This window comes from Mercenaria mercenaria, chromosome 9 (assembly GCF_021730395.1).
Source record: "Mercenaria mercenaria strain notata chromosome 9, MADL_Memer_1, whole genome shotgun sequence".
NCBI classification, from domain to species: Eukaryota; Metazoa; Mollusca; class Bivalvia; order Venerida; family Veneridae; genus Mercenaria; species Mercenaria mercenaria.
Window position 1 is genome coordinate 85,768,957 of NC_069369.1, and position 16,648 is coordinate 85,785,604.

General features: G+C 36.0%; 1 long non-coding RNA gene across 7 annotated transcripts; it reads right to left on the reverse strand.

Moving 5' to 3' along the window:
* Nucleotides 1-34: 34 nt before the first annotated feature.
* On the reverse strand, nucleotides 35-13,558 carry LOC123547629 (uncharacterized). 7 transcript variants are annotated; one of them, XR_008372511.1, is made up of 12 exons: nucleotides 13,345-13,558; nucleotides 8,622-8,756; nucleotides 8,277-8,363; nucleotides 7,894-7,949; nucleotides 7,118-7,229; nucleotides 6,773-6,859; nucleotides 6,386-6,441; nucleotides 5,610-5,721; nucleotides 4,879-4,934; nucleotides 3,759-4,215; nucleotides 3,350-3,426; nucleotides 35-2,921 (listed from the first exon to the last, which is right to left on the reverse strand). It is a non-coding gene; the product is annotated as an uncharacterized LOC123547629 (long non-coding RNA). The 7 variants fall into 7 exon arrangements; XR_008372510.1 differs by having other exon boundaries at nucleotides 3,312-3,426; XR_008372512.1 differs by having other exon boundaries at nucleotides 3,312-3,426; nucleotides 4,818-4,934.
* Nucleotides 13,559-16,648: the final 3,090 nt, after the last annotated feature.

Consider the following 16,648-nt stretch of genomic DNA (forward strand, 5'->3'; position numbering starts at 1 on the left):
TTGGGCCCAAATGTTGACCTCTAGAGTGTTTACAAGCTTTTCCTTTGATTTGACCTGGTGACCTGGTTTTTGACCCCAGATGACCCAATATCGAATTTGTTCAAGAGTTTATTGAGGGTAACATTCTGACCAAGTTTCATTAAGACTGGGCCAAAAATGTGACCTCTAGAGTGTTAACAAGCTTTTCCTTTGATTTGACCTAGTGACCTAGTTTTTAATCCCAGATGACCTAATATCGAACTTGTCCAAGATTTTATTGAGGGAAACATTCTGACCAAGTTTCGTTAAGATTGGGCCAAAATTGTGACCCCTAAAATGTTAACAAGCTTTTCCTTTGATTTGACCTGGTGACCAAGTTTTTTACCCTAGATGACCCGATATCAAACTCGTCCAAGATTTTATTGAGGATAACATTCTGACCAAGTTTCATTAAGTTTGGGCCAAAATTGTGACCTCTAGAGTGTTAACAGTCAAATTGTTGACAAAGGACGACGGACGGACGACGGACACATGGCGATCACAAAAGCTCACCTTTGAGCACTTCCTGCTCAGGTGAGCTAAAAATTACTTAAAATCTTTTGCAATCTGTCTTTGTAACTGTGAAAAAAAGTATGCCAAGTTATTTGAGAATCTAAGCATCCATTTCAAATTTATCGACTGGATAAACATGTAATAGCCCGACAGACTGGTACACACATCACTGTCCTATATACCTGTAAAAATATATGGTGTGGTATATTATATACATATCACACACACTTTTGAACCTAGGGCAATAATTTGAACAATTATGGTAGACATTACAAATCTGATATCACACACCAAATATCAAGGCTCTAGCTATTATTGATTCAGAGAAGAAAAGTGACCATGCCCCCTGGCAGCCATGTTTTTTGATGAATCGAAATAATTTGAACAATCTTGGTAGAGGGTCACACAAGAACCATTTGTGTAAAATTACTTTAAAATTGGACTTGCAGTTTCAAACAAGATTTTTGAAGTTTCTGCTATATACATACAGGGAAAAGTGACCACGCCCTCTGGTGGCCATGTTTTTTGACAAATCAAAATAATTTGAACAATCTTGGTAGAGCGTCACACAAGGACCATTGGTGTAAAATTATTCTAAAATAGGGCAAGAAGTTTCACACAAGAAGATTTTTAAAGTTTCCACTATATACATATAGGGAAAAGTGACCACACCCTCCAGCAGCCATGTTTTTTGACAAATCGGTATAATTTGTACAATCTTGGTAGAGGGTGACATAAGGACCATTTGTGTGAAACTATTTAAAAATTGGACCATCGGTTTAGGAGGAGATGTTGTTTGAAGTTTTTTCTATTTTTAGCTCTGGCAGACCCTATGTGCAACCAAGCAGAACCTTTTGAACAATTTTGGTAGAGGACCACCCAAGGAACATTACTGCAAAGTTTCATCAAAATCCATTCATTTGTTCTGGAACAGATGTCGTTTAAACACAAATGTTGACGACCGACGGACGCATGCACGCACAACGGACAACAGACACAGCCTGATCACAATAGCTCACCATAAGCACTTTGTGCTCAGGTGAGCTAAAAATACCACTGTAGTTCTTACTCAATCCAAAACTATAAAACTGATAAGATTCTGAAAGTGACAATTTCTATGAGAGCAAGGGCATTTTAGTGTTGTTTTTTTTTAACTGAGTTAGCTCCCTTCAATTGTAAAATCTGTTTTATAAAAGATTAGACATTCTTTGCTGCTTTTTTTAAACTAATGTATCTGTTCAGCTCTTCTGTAACTCTAAATGCAGTTTGTTAATGGTAAATTATTCTTAATACAAATTATCTGGTTACTTATTAGATATTTCCATGACTGCCATGAAATCCAAAATTCCACCGTGGTTCCCTCATTTTCAGTACCATACCGAATATCTTATCTTATCTTTAGTTCTTGCAAAAAGCAGGATGGAGTTATGTTTCTTGATGTACAGAGTCAGCTATTGATGGTGAGCAAGTCTTGCAAGTTTTAAAGCAATAGCTTTAATAGTTTAGGAGAAAAGCTGACCTAAACACAAAACTTAACCAGGCAACACCAACACTGATCAAATGATGACAACTCAATTTTTTTTCCAAAAAATCAGATGAGCTAACTAGGGTCAGAGTTTCCTATTATGAAATTTCATGCAATGTTATTTGGAAGTGAATCCATGCCTATAAGTAAAAAGTTTAGACCAAACATGAAAATATACCCAAAATAATTGGCCTTAAAAATTGATGTCACTTTGATTTTCCTTGAAATTAATTACCATATTATTACACATACCTATGTAATTTCAAAATCAATGCATGTATTGCAAATCTGTTAACCAGAAGAAAAAAAAGAATAATGTTTACGGACATACTTTAATTTTTACCCTGCTATATTTCTATAATGCACTTGTCCGTATTTCAATTTGGACTGTACCTTTATCTGTTAAAAGGGGTGCTTACAAAATAAGATACTGACTGAACTGCGAACAGTGTAGATCTTGATCAGACGTACAGATAATGTAGGCTGATCATGATCTACACTGGTCGCAAAGGCAGAATCAATTTTGTCCAGCATGATGAACTGTTTTAGTGAACATTTTTGTAAAAACAAACCCTGTAATTTACCAAAATAAAATTAAGCAAGGGCATTTGTGTGTTGTTTTTTTATTGAGTTACCTCCCTTGAACTGTAAAGTAAAAAAAAAAATCTTCCTGTAGCTTTAGAAAAGCAGCTGGAAGTACAGGAAAATAATTCTAAATACAAATTTATGGTGTGTTTACTAACTAAATCATTTCATTTCTGCCATCCACAATGTTTCCATATACACCATGCTGAATAATGACATGCATCTCTTCATTTCTGAAGTTCATGGTTCGCAGCTATCCTGCTTTTCTGTAACTTGACACCTACAAAACAAGTGGAATTTCTTAAAAACATTTTGTAAATCGATCTAAGTTCTAAAGGTGCACATTCAGCCAGACATTCCATCGGCAAACGTGTGTAAAATTATAATAAGCATTATATCTGATATTTTATACTTGAATTTCAAAGGTACCTTTAATAATATAAGGTTTATATAACAATGGTAAAATCACTCAAGTAGAATTTAACAGTCTTCTTGCATCAGAGAACACGAATTTGTAGTATGTGGAAAGGAGTCTCAGAAAACAAACTATGTGTAATATCAAGACAGGCTGCAAAAGTTAGTGTGCTTGGTCTAATTCTGTTGACACATGCTACTTGCCAGTAAATTCAAACCTCTTATGGTTACATGATAACATATATCAATGATCTACCTTATATATCCAAAATTCTACCTAGTTACATCATTTACCATATAGAAGAAAGACCTGTATCGCTTCAGTTCTGAAGTTAATGGTCTCTAGAATTCTGCCTTACTGTTACTTCACACTACAAAAAGAAATATAAAGTGCATACCTTTAGACATATTACATGCACATATACCACAATAAAATCAAGCATGGGCATTTTGGTTATATAGCAGTAATTTGGTTGAAAAAGCCACTAGTAAACAGATCCTAATTTTTCCATTTTTTGCACAATTAAACATAAACCAGGGAGGCCAAATGGGCATTATTTAATTTGTGGAATGTATTTTTCATAAAATAAGGCACATTAATTTTCATGTTTATATATGCCTGTTTTCATGTTGTTTACTTGAAAACAAAAGTAGGATGTTTATTCTGTTGACTACTTTCTGAAGTGCTACAATATAAGGGTACCTGACTTCAGCTGACTTGTATTTAACTGCATGCTATTCAACACCCATTTTTCTTTTCATTTCCTTGAAGCAAATGTATGGATATCTCGTGGAAAACAGGTCTAAGACAGTGAATATCTAAAAACTATATCAAAATTGACCTAAAGTAGCTGAATTTTATTTGAAACAAAGAACAATTTCTTTTATTAGTATATAGCCTTTTAGTGTTCTTTTTTCTTAATTGAGTTACCTCCCTTCCATTGTAAAATTTGTTTTATTTTTAGAAGAACTGTATTAAGCTTTTCTATAACTCTAGAGTGCAGCTAGATTAGAGGAAAATGGATCTAAATGTAAATGAGCTTCTTATTTGTCATATGATTTCTATGGTTCCTGTCTACTTGTTTCCCACCATGTTGAACAATTTAGAGCTGTATCTGCATTTGTAGCTATTCTGTTTTACTGTTACTTCACACATTGCACTGCAAAAGATTTGTTTGCTTTATTGTTTTGGGTTTAATGCTGTTTTTCAACAATATTTCAGTTGTGTACCGGTGGGCAGTTAACCTAACCAGTGTTCCTGGATTCTGTACCAGTACAAACCTGTTCTCGGCAAGTAACTGCCAATTCCCTATATGACACAGAGGTAGAGGACAAATGATTTCAGACACAATGTCTTTCTCATATTGTCACAGAGAACACCCGTGTTATGGTTACATGATAAATGTACCAATGAGTGTGTGTTTTTTGGTTTAACCTCTTTTTTCAACAATTTTTCAGTCATATAAACGACGGTGTCTACTTGAAGCAGTGAGCACAATGCCCAACTTTATAGTGCTGCCCCACTGGAATATCACGCCGTAGACACGTGACATGATACCCCACCCAGTTGCATTATACGGACACCGGGCTGACAAGTCCTGGTACTATCCTCTTGAGGCTGAGCGCAAAGCGAGGAAGCTACTAGTGCCATTTTTCACGTCTTTGGTATGACGCGGCCGGGGAGCGAACCCACGACCTCCCGCACTCGAAGCGGACGCTCTACCACTAGGCTACCAAGGCGGTAAATGTACCAATGATCTACCTTATATATCCAAAATTCCACCATGGTTCAATCATTTACCATATAGAAGAAAGACCTGTACCTCTTCAGTTCTGAAGTTAATGGTTTCTAGCCACTCTGCTTTACTGTTACTTCACACTACAAAAAGAAATATAAAGTGCATTCTTTTAGACACATTACATGCACATATACCACAATAAAATCAAGCATGGGCATTTTGGTTATATAACAGTAATTTGGTTGAAAAGAGCCGCTAATAAATAGATCCTATTTTTTCCATTTTTCGCACAGTTGAGCATAAACAGGGAGGCCAAATGGGCATTACTTCACTTGTGGAATGTATTTTTCATAAAATAAGGCACATTTTATGTTTATATATGCCTGTTTTCATGTTGTTTACTTTAAAACAAAAGTATATAGGGTGTTTATTCTGTAGACTGCTTTCTGAAATGCTACAATATGAGGGTACCTGACTTCAGCTGACTTGCATTTCACTGCATACTATTCAGCACCCATTTTTCTTTTCATTTCCTTGAAGCAAATGTATGGATATCTCGTGGAAAACAGGTCTAAGACAGTGAATATCTAAAAACTATATCAAAATTGACCTAAAGTAGCTGAATTTTATTTGAAACAAAGAACAATTTCTTTTATTGGTATATAGCCCTTTAGTGTTCTTTTTTTTAATTGAGTTACCTCCCTTCCATTGTAAAATTTGTTTTATTTTTAGAAGAACTGTATTAAGCTTTTCTATAACTCTAGAGTGCAGCTAGATTAGAGGAAAATGGACCTAAATGTAAATGAGCTTCTTACTTGTCATATGATTTCTATGGTTCCTGTCTACTTGTTTCCCACCATGTTGAACAATTTAGAGCTGTATCTGCATTTGTAGCTATTCTGTTTTACTGTTACTTCACACATTGCACTGCAAAAGATTTGTTTGCTTTATTGTTTTGGGTTTAATGATGTTTTTCAACAATATTCCAGTTGTGTACCGGTGGACAGTTAAACTAACCAGTGTTCCTGGATTCTGTACCAGTACAAACCTGTTCTCGGCAAGTAACTGCCAATTCCCTATATGACACAGACGGTAGAGGACAAATGATTTCAGACACAATGTCTTTCTCATATTGTCACAGAGAACACCCGTGTTATGGTTACATGATAAATGTACCAATGAGTGTGTGTGTTCGGGTTTAATGTCTTTTCCAACAATTTTTCAGTCTTATATACGATGGTGTCTACTTGAAGCAGTGAGCACAATGCCCAACTTTATAGTGCTGCCCCACTGGAATATCACGCTGTAGACATGCGACATGATACCCCACCCAGTCACATTATACTGACACCGGGCTGACCAGTCCTAGCACTACCCTCTTTAATGCTGAGCGCCAAGCGAGGAAGCTACTAGTACCATTTTTCACGTCTTTGGTATGATGCGGCCGGGGATCGAACCCACAACCTCCCGCACTCGAAGCGGACGCTCTACCACTAGGCTACCGAGGCGGTAAATGTACCAATGATCTACCTTATATATCCAAAATTCCACCATGGTTCAATCATTTACCATATAGAAGAAAGACCTGTACCTCTTCAGTTCTGAAGTTAATGGTTTCTAGCCACTCTGCTTTACTGTTACTTCACACTACAAAAAGAAATATAAAGTGCATTCTGTTAGACACATTACATGCACATATACCACAATAAAATCAAGCATGGGCATTTTGGTTATATAACAGTAATTTGGTTGAAAAGAGCCGCTAATAAATAGATCCTATTTTTTCCATTTTTCGCACAGTTGAGCATAAACAGGGAGGCCAAATGGGCATTACTTCACTTGTGGAATGTATTTTTCATAAAATAAGGCACATTTTATGTTTATATATGCCTGTTTTCATGTTGTTTACTTTAAAACAAAAGTATATAGGGTGTTTATTCTGTAGACTGCTTTCTGAAATGCTACAATATGAGGGTACCTGACTTCAGCTGACTTGCATTTCACTGCATACTATTCAGCACCCATTTTTCTTTTCATTTCCTTGAAGCAAATGTATGGATATCTCCTGGAAAACAGGTCTAAGACAGTGAATATCTAAAAACTATATCAAAATTGACCTAAAGTAGCTGAATTTTATTTGAAACAAAGAACAATTTCTTTTATTGGTATATAGCCCTTTAGTGTTCTTTTTTCTTAATTAAGTTACCTCCCTTCCATTGTAAAATTTGTTTTATTTTTAGAAGAACTGTATTAAGCTTTTCTATAACTCTAGAGTGCAGCTAGATTAGAGGAAAATGGATCTAAATGTAAATGAGCTTTTTACTTGTCATATGATTTCTATGGTTCCTGTCTACTTGTTTCCCACCATGTTGAACAATTTAGAGCTGTATCTGCATTTGTAGCTATTCTGTTTTACTGTTACTTCACACATTGCACTGCAAAAGATTTGTTTGCTTAATTGTTTTGGGTTTAATGATGTTTTTCAACAATATTCCAGTTGTGTACCGGTGGGCAGTTAAACTAACCAGTGTTCCTGGATTCTGTACCAGTTCAAACCTGTTCTCGGCAAGTAACTGCCAATTCCCTATATGACACAGAGGTAGAGGACAAATGATTTCAGACACAATGTCTTTCTCATATTGTCACAGAGAACACCCGTGTTATGGTTACATGATAAATGTACCAATGAGTGTGTGTGTTCGGGTTTAACCTCTTTTTTCAACAATTTTTCAGTCATATAAACGACGGTGTCTACTTGAAGCAGTGAGCACAATGCCCAACTTTATAGTGCTGCCCCACTGGAATATCACGCCATAGACATGTGACATGATACCCCACCCAGTCACATTATACTGACACCGGGCTGACCAGTCCTAGCACTACCCTCTTTAATGCTGAGCGCCAAGCAAGGAAGCTACTAGTACCATTTTTCACGTCTTTGGTATGACGTGGCCGGGGAGCGAACCCACGACCTCCCGCACTCGAAGCGGACGCTCTACCACTAGGCTACCGAGGCGGTAAATGTACCAATGATCTACCTTATATATCCAAAATTCCACCATGGTTCAATCATTTACCATATAGAAGAAAGACCTGTACCTCTTCAGTTCTGAAGTTAATGGTTTCTAGCCACTCTGCTTTACTGTTACTTCACACTACAAAAAGAAATATGAAGTGCATTCTGTTAGACACATTACATGCACATATACCACAATAAAATCAAGCATGGGCATTTTGTTTATATAACAGTAATTTGGTTGAAAAGAGCCGCTAATAAATAGATCCTATTTTTTCCATTTTTCGCACAGTTGAGCATAAACAGGGAGGCCAAATGGGCATTACTTCACTTGTGGAATGTATTTTTCATAAAATAAGGCACATTTTATGTTTATATACGCCTGTTTTCATGTTGTTTACTTTAAAACAAAAGTAGGGTGTTTATTCTGTAGACTGCTTTCTGAAATGCTACAATATGAGGGTACCTGACTTCAGCTGACTTGCATTTCACTGCATACTATTCAGTACCCATTTTTCTTTTCATTTCCTTGAAGCAAATGTATGGATATCTCCTGGAAAACAGGTCTAAGACAGTGAATATCTAAAAACTATATCAAAATTGACCTAAAGTAGCTGAATTTTATTTGAAACAAAGAACAATTTCTTTTATTGGTATATAGCCTTTTAGTGTTCTTTTTTCTTAATTGAGTTACCTCCCTTCCATTGTAAAATTTGTTTTATTTTTAGAAGAACTGTATTAAGCTTTTCTATAACTCTAGAGTGCAGCTAGATTACAGGAAAATGGATCTAAATGTAAATGAGCTTCTTACTTGTCATATGATTTCTATGGTTCCTGTCTACTATGTTTCCCACATACACCATGTTGAACAATTTAGAGCTGTATCTGCATTTCTCAACTTCATAGTCTGTAGCTATTCTGTTTTACTGTTACTTCACACACTGCACTGCAAAAGATTTGTTTATTTTACAGGCTGTCTAGCATACCCCGACAAAAAATTAGGGCTAATTTTAGGGCAATTTGTACAAAAAAATAGGGCAAACATTAGGAATTTGGTACAATTTTAAGGAAATTTTAGGGCTAAATTTAGGAATTTTCAAATCAAAATATGGACTTTAAAGACCATGTAATGTGCTTACCTTTATGTGATTTACATAAAAGTAACTCAGAAATAGTGCTTTATTTACAGAAAAGACGTCTCATAGCTTTCCACTTTTTTGAACTGTGCTAAATTGTTTTTTTCTGAATTAGAAGAACTTTTAAACAACATTTAAAACATTTTCTCTTTTTGATCATTGCAAAAAAGTTAAAAAATTAGGAATCTTTGTGAAAAAATAGGGCCTTTTTAGGAATTTCCTTTGATTTTTTAAAAAAAATAGGAATTTTAGCCAAATTGAAAAAAAATAGGAAAAAGTAGGAATTTTAGGGACGCTAGACAGCCTGATTTTATCGTTTTGGGTTTTATGCTGTTTTTCAACAATATTTCAGTTGTGTACCAGTGGGCAGTTAACCTAACCAGCGTTCCTGGATTCTATACCAGTACAAACCTGTTCTCTGCAAGTAACTGCCAATTCCCTATATGAAACAGAGGTAGAGGACAAATGATTTCAGACACAATGTCTTTCTCATATTGTCACAGAGAACATACGCCTCACACAAGGATCTAATTCAAGACCCGTGATTCATAGACTGCCAAATAAGTGGCAGTTTTTAAAAGTAGATGCCCAAGGGCAACATGTCAAACCCGCCTGCTGTCAAAAGGACTGGGAGTTGAACACGAAACTGTCTCAATGTGCCAAATAAAACAAATGTGCCAGGTTATTTTATAATCCCACATTTAATGATGAAGTTATTGTCCGGACAAGGTCAATTAGGTGGACGGATAGCTCAGTGGTTTGCACACTGGCCTTCCAATCCTGAGGTCGGGGGTTCGATCCCCAACAGCTACTCGGGAATTTTCAGAAACGCTTTTCAGTGTTTCCCACCCAACTAGAGGTGTACTGGTCAGGAACCCAGACAACCCTTGCGTGTATCAGTGCTATACACTGGGCACATTAAAGAACCAGGCTGTCTATTCATAACGAGCTAGGCTAAGTTAGCCAGACAACCTGTATCTGATTTCTGATCTCTCTGTCGTGGGGGCTTTGTCTCACTCTGTCCCTCTGGTCAGATCGCTCTGTGTCTGTACTAGTAGAGGATGAATTATGCCTGTGTGGCTGCATTTGAACTATGTAAAGCGCCTTTGAACGTGAAATTGATCATGAAAAGGGCGCTATATAAATCTGGTATAATAATAATAATAGTTATAGCCATATTTGACCTTTAAACCTGTTGCGCGCGACATGCCATCTCATGGTGGTGAACAATTGAGCCAAGTTATTTTAAAATCCCACAATCAATGACAAACTTATGGTCCAGACAAAGAAATCCAGACGGATGCACTGACGCACACACGCACATACACCGAACAGCCATTTGGACAACTATGTCTTCGCTCCCTTACGGGCTCGACAAAAATCGACTAAACCCTATATATCGCTCACCAGAGTTGATCTGGCCTATTGACCTTGTTTTTTACCCCATATGAACCAGTTTCGAATATAACCTAGAGATCATCAAGACAAACATTCTGACAAAGTTTCATTAAGATTGAGTCACAACTGAAGCCTTTAGAGTGTTCACAAACCTTGCCTTTGATTTGATTATGTGACCTAGTTTTTGACCCTAAATGACCCAGATTAAAACGTAACCTAGAGATCATCAAGACAAACATTCTGACAAAGTTTCATAAAGATCGTCACAAATGTGGCCTATAGAGTGTTCACAAACTTTTCCTTTGATCTGGCCTACTGACCTACTTTCTGACCCCGCATGACCCTGTTTCAAAACTGACCTAGAAATCATTAAGGCAAACATTCTGATAAAGTTTCATAAATATTGGGTCACAACAAGCTTTTCCTTTGATCTGCCCTACTGACCTAGTTTTTGACCCAACATTACCCAAATTCAAACTTGACCTAGAGATCATAAAGACATACATTCTGACCAAATTTCACAAAGATTGAGTCCAAACATTGGCCTCTAGAGTGTTCACAAGCCCTTCCTTTGATCTAGTCTACTGACCTAGTTTTTGGCCCAACATGACACAGATTCGAACTTTGCCTAGAGATCATCAAGACAAACATTCTGACCAAGTTTCATATAGATTGGGTCACAACTGTGGCCTCTAGAGTGTTCACAAGCTTTCCCTTTGATTTGACCGGGTGACCTAGTTTTTGACCCCACATGACCCAGATTCAAACTTTACCTATAGATGATAAAGACAAACATTCTGACTAATTCTAATGAGTTTCAAACTTAAGTTGTGGTCTCTAGAGTGTTGGCAAGACTTCCCTTTTATCTGACCTAGTTACCTAGTTTTTGACCCCACATAACCCAGTTTCAAATTTGACCTAGAAATCATTAAGACAAACATTCTGACCCAGTTTCAAAAAGATTGAGTCACAACTGTGGCCTCTAGAGTGTTCACAAGCTTTCCCTTTTGATTTGACTGGGTGACCTAGTTTTTGACCCAAAATGACCCGGATTCGAACTTGACCTAGAGATCATCAAACATTTTGACTAATTCTAATGAGTTTTAAACTTGAACTGTGGTCTCTAGAGTGTTGACAAGATTTTCCTTTTATCTGGCTTAGTGACCTAGTTTTTGACCCCTAATGACCCACCTTCAAATTTGACCTAGAAAACATTACGACAAACATTCTGACCCAGTTTCAAAAAGATTGATTCACAACTGTGGCCTCTAAAGTATTCACAAGCTTTTCCTTTGATTTTACCGGGTGACCTAGTTTTTGATCCCACATGACCCAGGTTCGATCTTGACCTAGAAATCATCAAGACAAACATTCTGACCAGGTTTCATAAAGATTGGGTCACAAATGTGGCCTCTAGAGTGTTCACAAGCTTTTCCTTTGACCTGGCCTACTGACCTAGGTTTTGACCAAACATGACCCAGTTTCGAACTTGACCTAGACATCATCTTAAAATTTCAAATGAACTATATGCCTATATGCTCGGGCATGTGTATTAATTAAGGTTTTTTTTATGTAGTAGCTCTCTTAATCCCTTTGACAATAAATGACATGCAAATAACAATAATGTGCATCTTCCAAATATCATAAGACCCTGAAGGCATACATCAAACGGATAAGACAGGAAATTACCATATTGCCCCGAAGGGGTACATCAGTGGGATAAAACAAACAGGAAATCAATCTATTAATTAGTGATAGTCATAGGAACTGGTCGAAACTGATTTTCATTAATATACCACATACTGATTGGTTTTCATATTGATTTATGACTTATGACTGGAATGTATGCTTTAATTTTGTGGTATGTGGAAGCAGTCAATTGTGACAGTCTATAACAATTAACAAAAAAATATGGATGCAAATTATCGTTCACAGTTTTAAATAATTGACAATTTATTACAAAGCAGACAGTATTTTCGTAAATAGAAGTCATCAATTTATTGATACGTCCTGGCTTTTCGTAAAAAGAAGCTAGCATGCAGTTATTATACATCATTTTATCTCCACGTGTAACATATAAAAAATCCCTTTGTGTTATAAATGCAGAAAAAGATCTTATATTGTGATCCTGATACGCTTCGAGGGAAAAAAATCCCTTCTCCAGTATTTACGCATAATGTACTATTAAGCTTTAAATTTTGACACCTCTCATTAAATCTCACGCGAATCAGAATTTAGGTAAGAGGTGTTGATTTAATTAAATTTGGCGTGACTGAATCACTTTTGACACCACAGTTCAAGCTATCTGGCTTTCAGAACTATTTTAATGGCAGGCTACAAAACAGAACGAGAAAAGTGAAACAAATGGATTAACCTAATTAGGTGAGCTAGATTCTCTATTTTATTTATTTTTAAAAGACCTCCAATTTTTTTAAATTATGATTTTCATCCAGTCCGTCACAAATATGAGACCTCGCAGCTTACACGGATCAATGATGAATATCACGTCTGAAACCTAAAAAAAAAAGTTTTCTTTCACAGGAGTGATTTCTGGAACAACATGCTACATTATAAATTCACTGACTTATTAATATTGCCTAAAATTTAACTTTAAGCAAAGAAAAACAACCAGCACTAGTGAAACATGAAACGCTTTTCAATTACAATTTAGCGTTTGCTGTCACCTCGGCTTGTTGCTACGCAACGCGATAGGCTAAAGTGCCCGGATATCCGACCTGATCAATGCGTCATAAAAATCTGAAAAGGGGAAATAATTCTACCAAAACTGAAGGCAACCAAGTTATTTTTTTTCTAATTTGTATAATTTGTTATGCTTAATAAATGGACCAAGTTTGAAAAAAATAACTTCATTAGTTTTCAAGAAATATTACTTTTTATGTCGTAAGCCCGATCGGGCAATGTTACCAGCCTGTTTCTTAGACCTGATACACACCCCTAGCTTAGTGCCTCGTGTCTGTGCCTCTAGCAAGTAACACTTACTGGTACAAAACATCTGTATATTCTGACACTAAAATAGCACACAATGTCTTAGACGTCATTCTTCTGACTTGCTTGTTTACTGGTTACCACATGTGAACACTCTTTTCCATACACACCCTCCGGTGCAAATGGCGCATTTGATTAAAGGGCAGTAACTGTGCGCTATCAAAAACCGATTCCAAAGAATATTCCGCGTTCGTAATCAGATTTTCTAATTTCGAAAATAAGATGATCTAGGGCATGTACACATTTTAAAAATATTGAAACTGATGTTAAACAGTTCCGAACTACTTTTTGTGTAGCGTAATTAATTGACCTGCGGCGCATAGGTGCGACATTGAATATTATATAATTAACTGTATAGTACTTGTATGCTATTTAAATGTTAATCCGTCCATCCAAATCCTGAAATATCTTACAAATAATTCATAAATATATGTATATGATTAATGTCAAAATCCGTTATAATTGTTTGAATGTCATCTGTATTTTCATGCCATGCAAATATGCTTGTAAATGTATTTATCACGAGGAACTTTTAGTTCAAGTGAAATAAAATTCTGTTCTGTTCTGTTCTGTTCTGTTCATATAGCATGGTACAATTTCGGGAAAGAAAATAAGACACATTAAGTAACAATCAATTGCTCAAAGTAACTGAGTAAAAAAATTGAATGCTTACAGAAGGAAACTATGTAATAAGAACAGAGAGAGGGAGAGGGGGAAATGTTGTAAAAATGTAATCACCAATTATATAGCCTATGTTGAAACTCATTATGACTTGACCGATTAATAGTTTAAATATACACTTTACTGTGGGTAATTTTTGAAATAGACTATAAATATTCTATTTATATACTATAATACAGGTATTATTGGAAGTTTATGACCTACTAAAATAGCTGTGTAGAACATGTGCGTTTGTTTTTGTTTTAATGTTACAATGTGCAGTTGTGTAATAGTAATTCTTTGGATTTTAATATAATCAAATGGACTTTATTCGTTAACCTATGATTAGGTAAGTAAATGTACTCGCAATCAGTCTTTGGTTTATATAAGTATTTCGAATGAAAAAACCTATGCCTCCTGATTTCCTATAGTAACTGTCCTTTCTTGGTTTTGAGAAAAAAGTGTACTCGGGTATTTTTATAATATCATAAATATCTAGTTTGCTTTCTTCCACGCAGAAAATGTCGTACTCCTTAATAAGATCGAGAAATTCCGGATAATTACTTCTATTTTTTAATCCGCAAACATTGAGACTCCCTACTTTGAAGGTATTTACTTCAAAAGTAGCGTTTTTATGCGGTGAACAATGTGTTTCAGGGGAGGCAATTTTGTTAGTAAATGAGATACAACTTTCCCTATTAATTGTCGCAGACTGATTACTAGTATTAACACAGCTACTTTTAACCTGGTCATTATTCTTTTCATGCAATGCTTTACTGTAAGTGTTCGAGTTTATATTTTTCACTTCAGGACTCGTATAATGATCACATCTAGTAAAACTAGAACAACTAGGCAAATCCATACATTGGTTACATAGAAAAGAATCTAAACTTACGTAATGTTCACATCTTACAAAAGTTGAACAGTTAGGTAAATCCATGCATTTGGAACATAGAAAAATTTCAGATGCACAAGTTGCATTTTCAGTTTCATGACACTTAAGTTCAGTTTGACACACGGGCGTATCCGCCTCAAAGACACATGGCGGTACTGCCCCCGGCCTGTCCTACTTGCACCCGGAACCTAGTGAAAAGTGGTCTGAGGGGCTTTCACCATGGCTTCCAACGTTGTTTCTGTCCTCGTTGGAGATGGACACTGCTTCCGAATAAAGTTTATTTTGAACAGGGACAGAATCCTGTATTGATTTTTTCACTTGCAGTTTTTTTGTTTCTAGCGTTTTCATAATTTGTTGGTACCGGATTATTGGCTCTTAGGTTAAACGACTGGACATAGCGTGCGGGTAACGGACCCTCAGCACGTGCTTGATCGGGTGTCTCGTTCCTGACCTGAATATTGTCACCACCAAGCGATCTCGAAGTTAGCCACCCCCACGGGGGAGGAACTGTTACACGAGACTCTGTTGTGGAGGATATCATGTAATAGATTTAGGATGCTACTGTTACAGTATTCCTGGATAACGTTACAGCATTCGGAGGATAATAATCGCTGTCGGTGTTTTGTTTGCCAAAGAAATAGTAAAGATTTATCTCTTTTTCGCAAAACTAAAAATTCTTTTTCTAGACCAATGGTATGTGCGTCTGTTGAGACATAGTTTAACACGCGAAACACAGTATACTGATGTCTATCAAGCGTTTAATGACAAAATCCGAAATTTTGATAGAAAATTATCTAAAAGAAGTTGATTAAAACATGTTTCAACAATATTTTATGCTCAATTGCATCGATAAAGACCCTCTTTAGGCATGCAGTTATAATACGAGGTAGAAAAATTAACGTGGGTCTAATTTTTCGTGGTTTTATAGAATGTTACAGTTGTGGGGTGCTTCTTCTGGATGCGTTACAGATTTAGGATGATACTTTTTGGAATACATTTTGACAATATACAATACCAGGATAGCAAATAAAACTTAGATATCATGAATTATGCGGGAGTTTTTGTAAGATGTAACAAATATATTATACCAAGTGCATTTTTTTCTAATTTCGAAATTCTAAATCTGATTCAACAGCTATATATAATAAAATGATATATAAACATTTTCAGTGGAAAGCTAGTGTTCTATATCCAATGTATATGATACCATAATCAACAATTCGCATTGAATCGTCGTTTGCACTTTAATAAGCTGTTCTGTCATAAATAGTACCTGTTTATGCTACATATATTAAGCTAGCAAACGATGTGTCCTAGCTTCAGAAGAGCTTGGCAATGCGTGTCTTTATCAACGATTTCAGTTACTAATAAGCTTAAAAGAAAATATCCTCTCGGAATCGGTAATGGAGAACTTAAGAAATTAATTGGCTTTTCTCACGACAACTCGCACATGTACAATAAAACTTTATTTCAAATAACAAAAGATTCTTTTTTGTTAAACATGTATACGTGTTTACTTTTGGAACAACCATCGAATCATAGTCTGCTTGCAGGCGCGTAGCTGCCTACAAGCAGATATGCATCTGCGCAATGAAGATTTGGCAATCATGCACAATCAAATAGGCTAATCTGAAGCATTGGATCTGTTTGGTCACAATTAGGAGCCTATATCATTTAACAGAGGATTTTATACGCAATTCGTAGTTAAAATGTATAATGTTTCAGGATTTTCATCTAAAATAT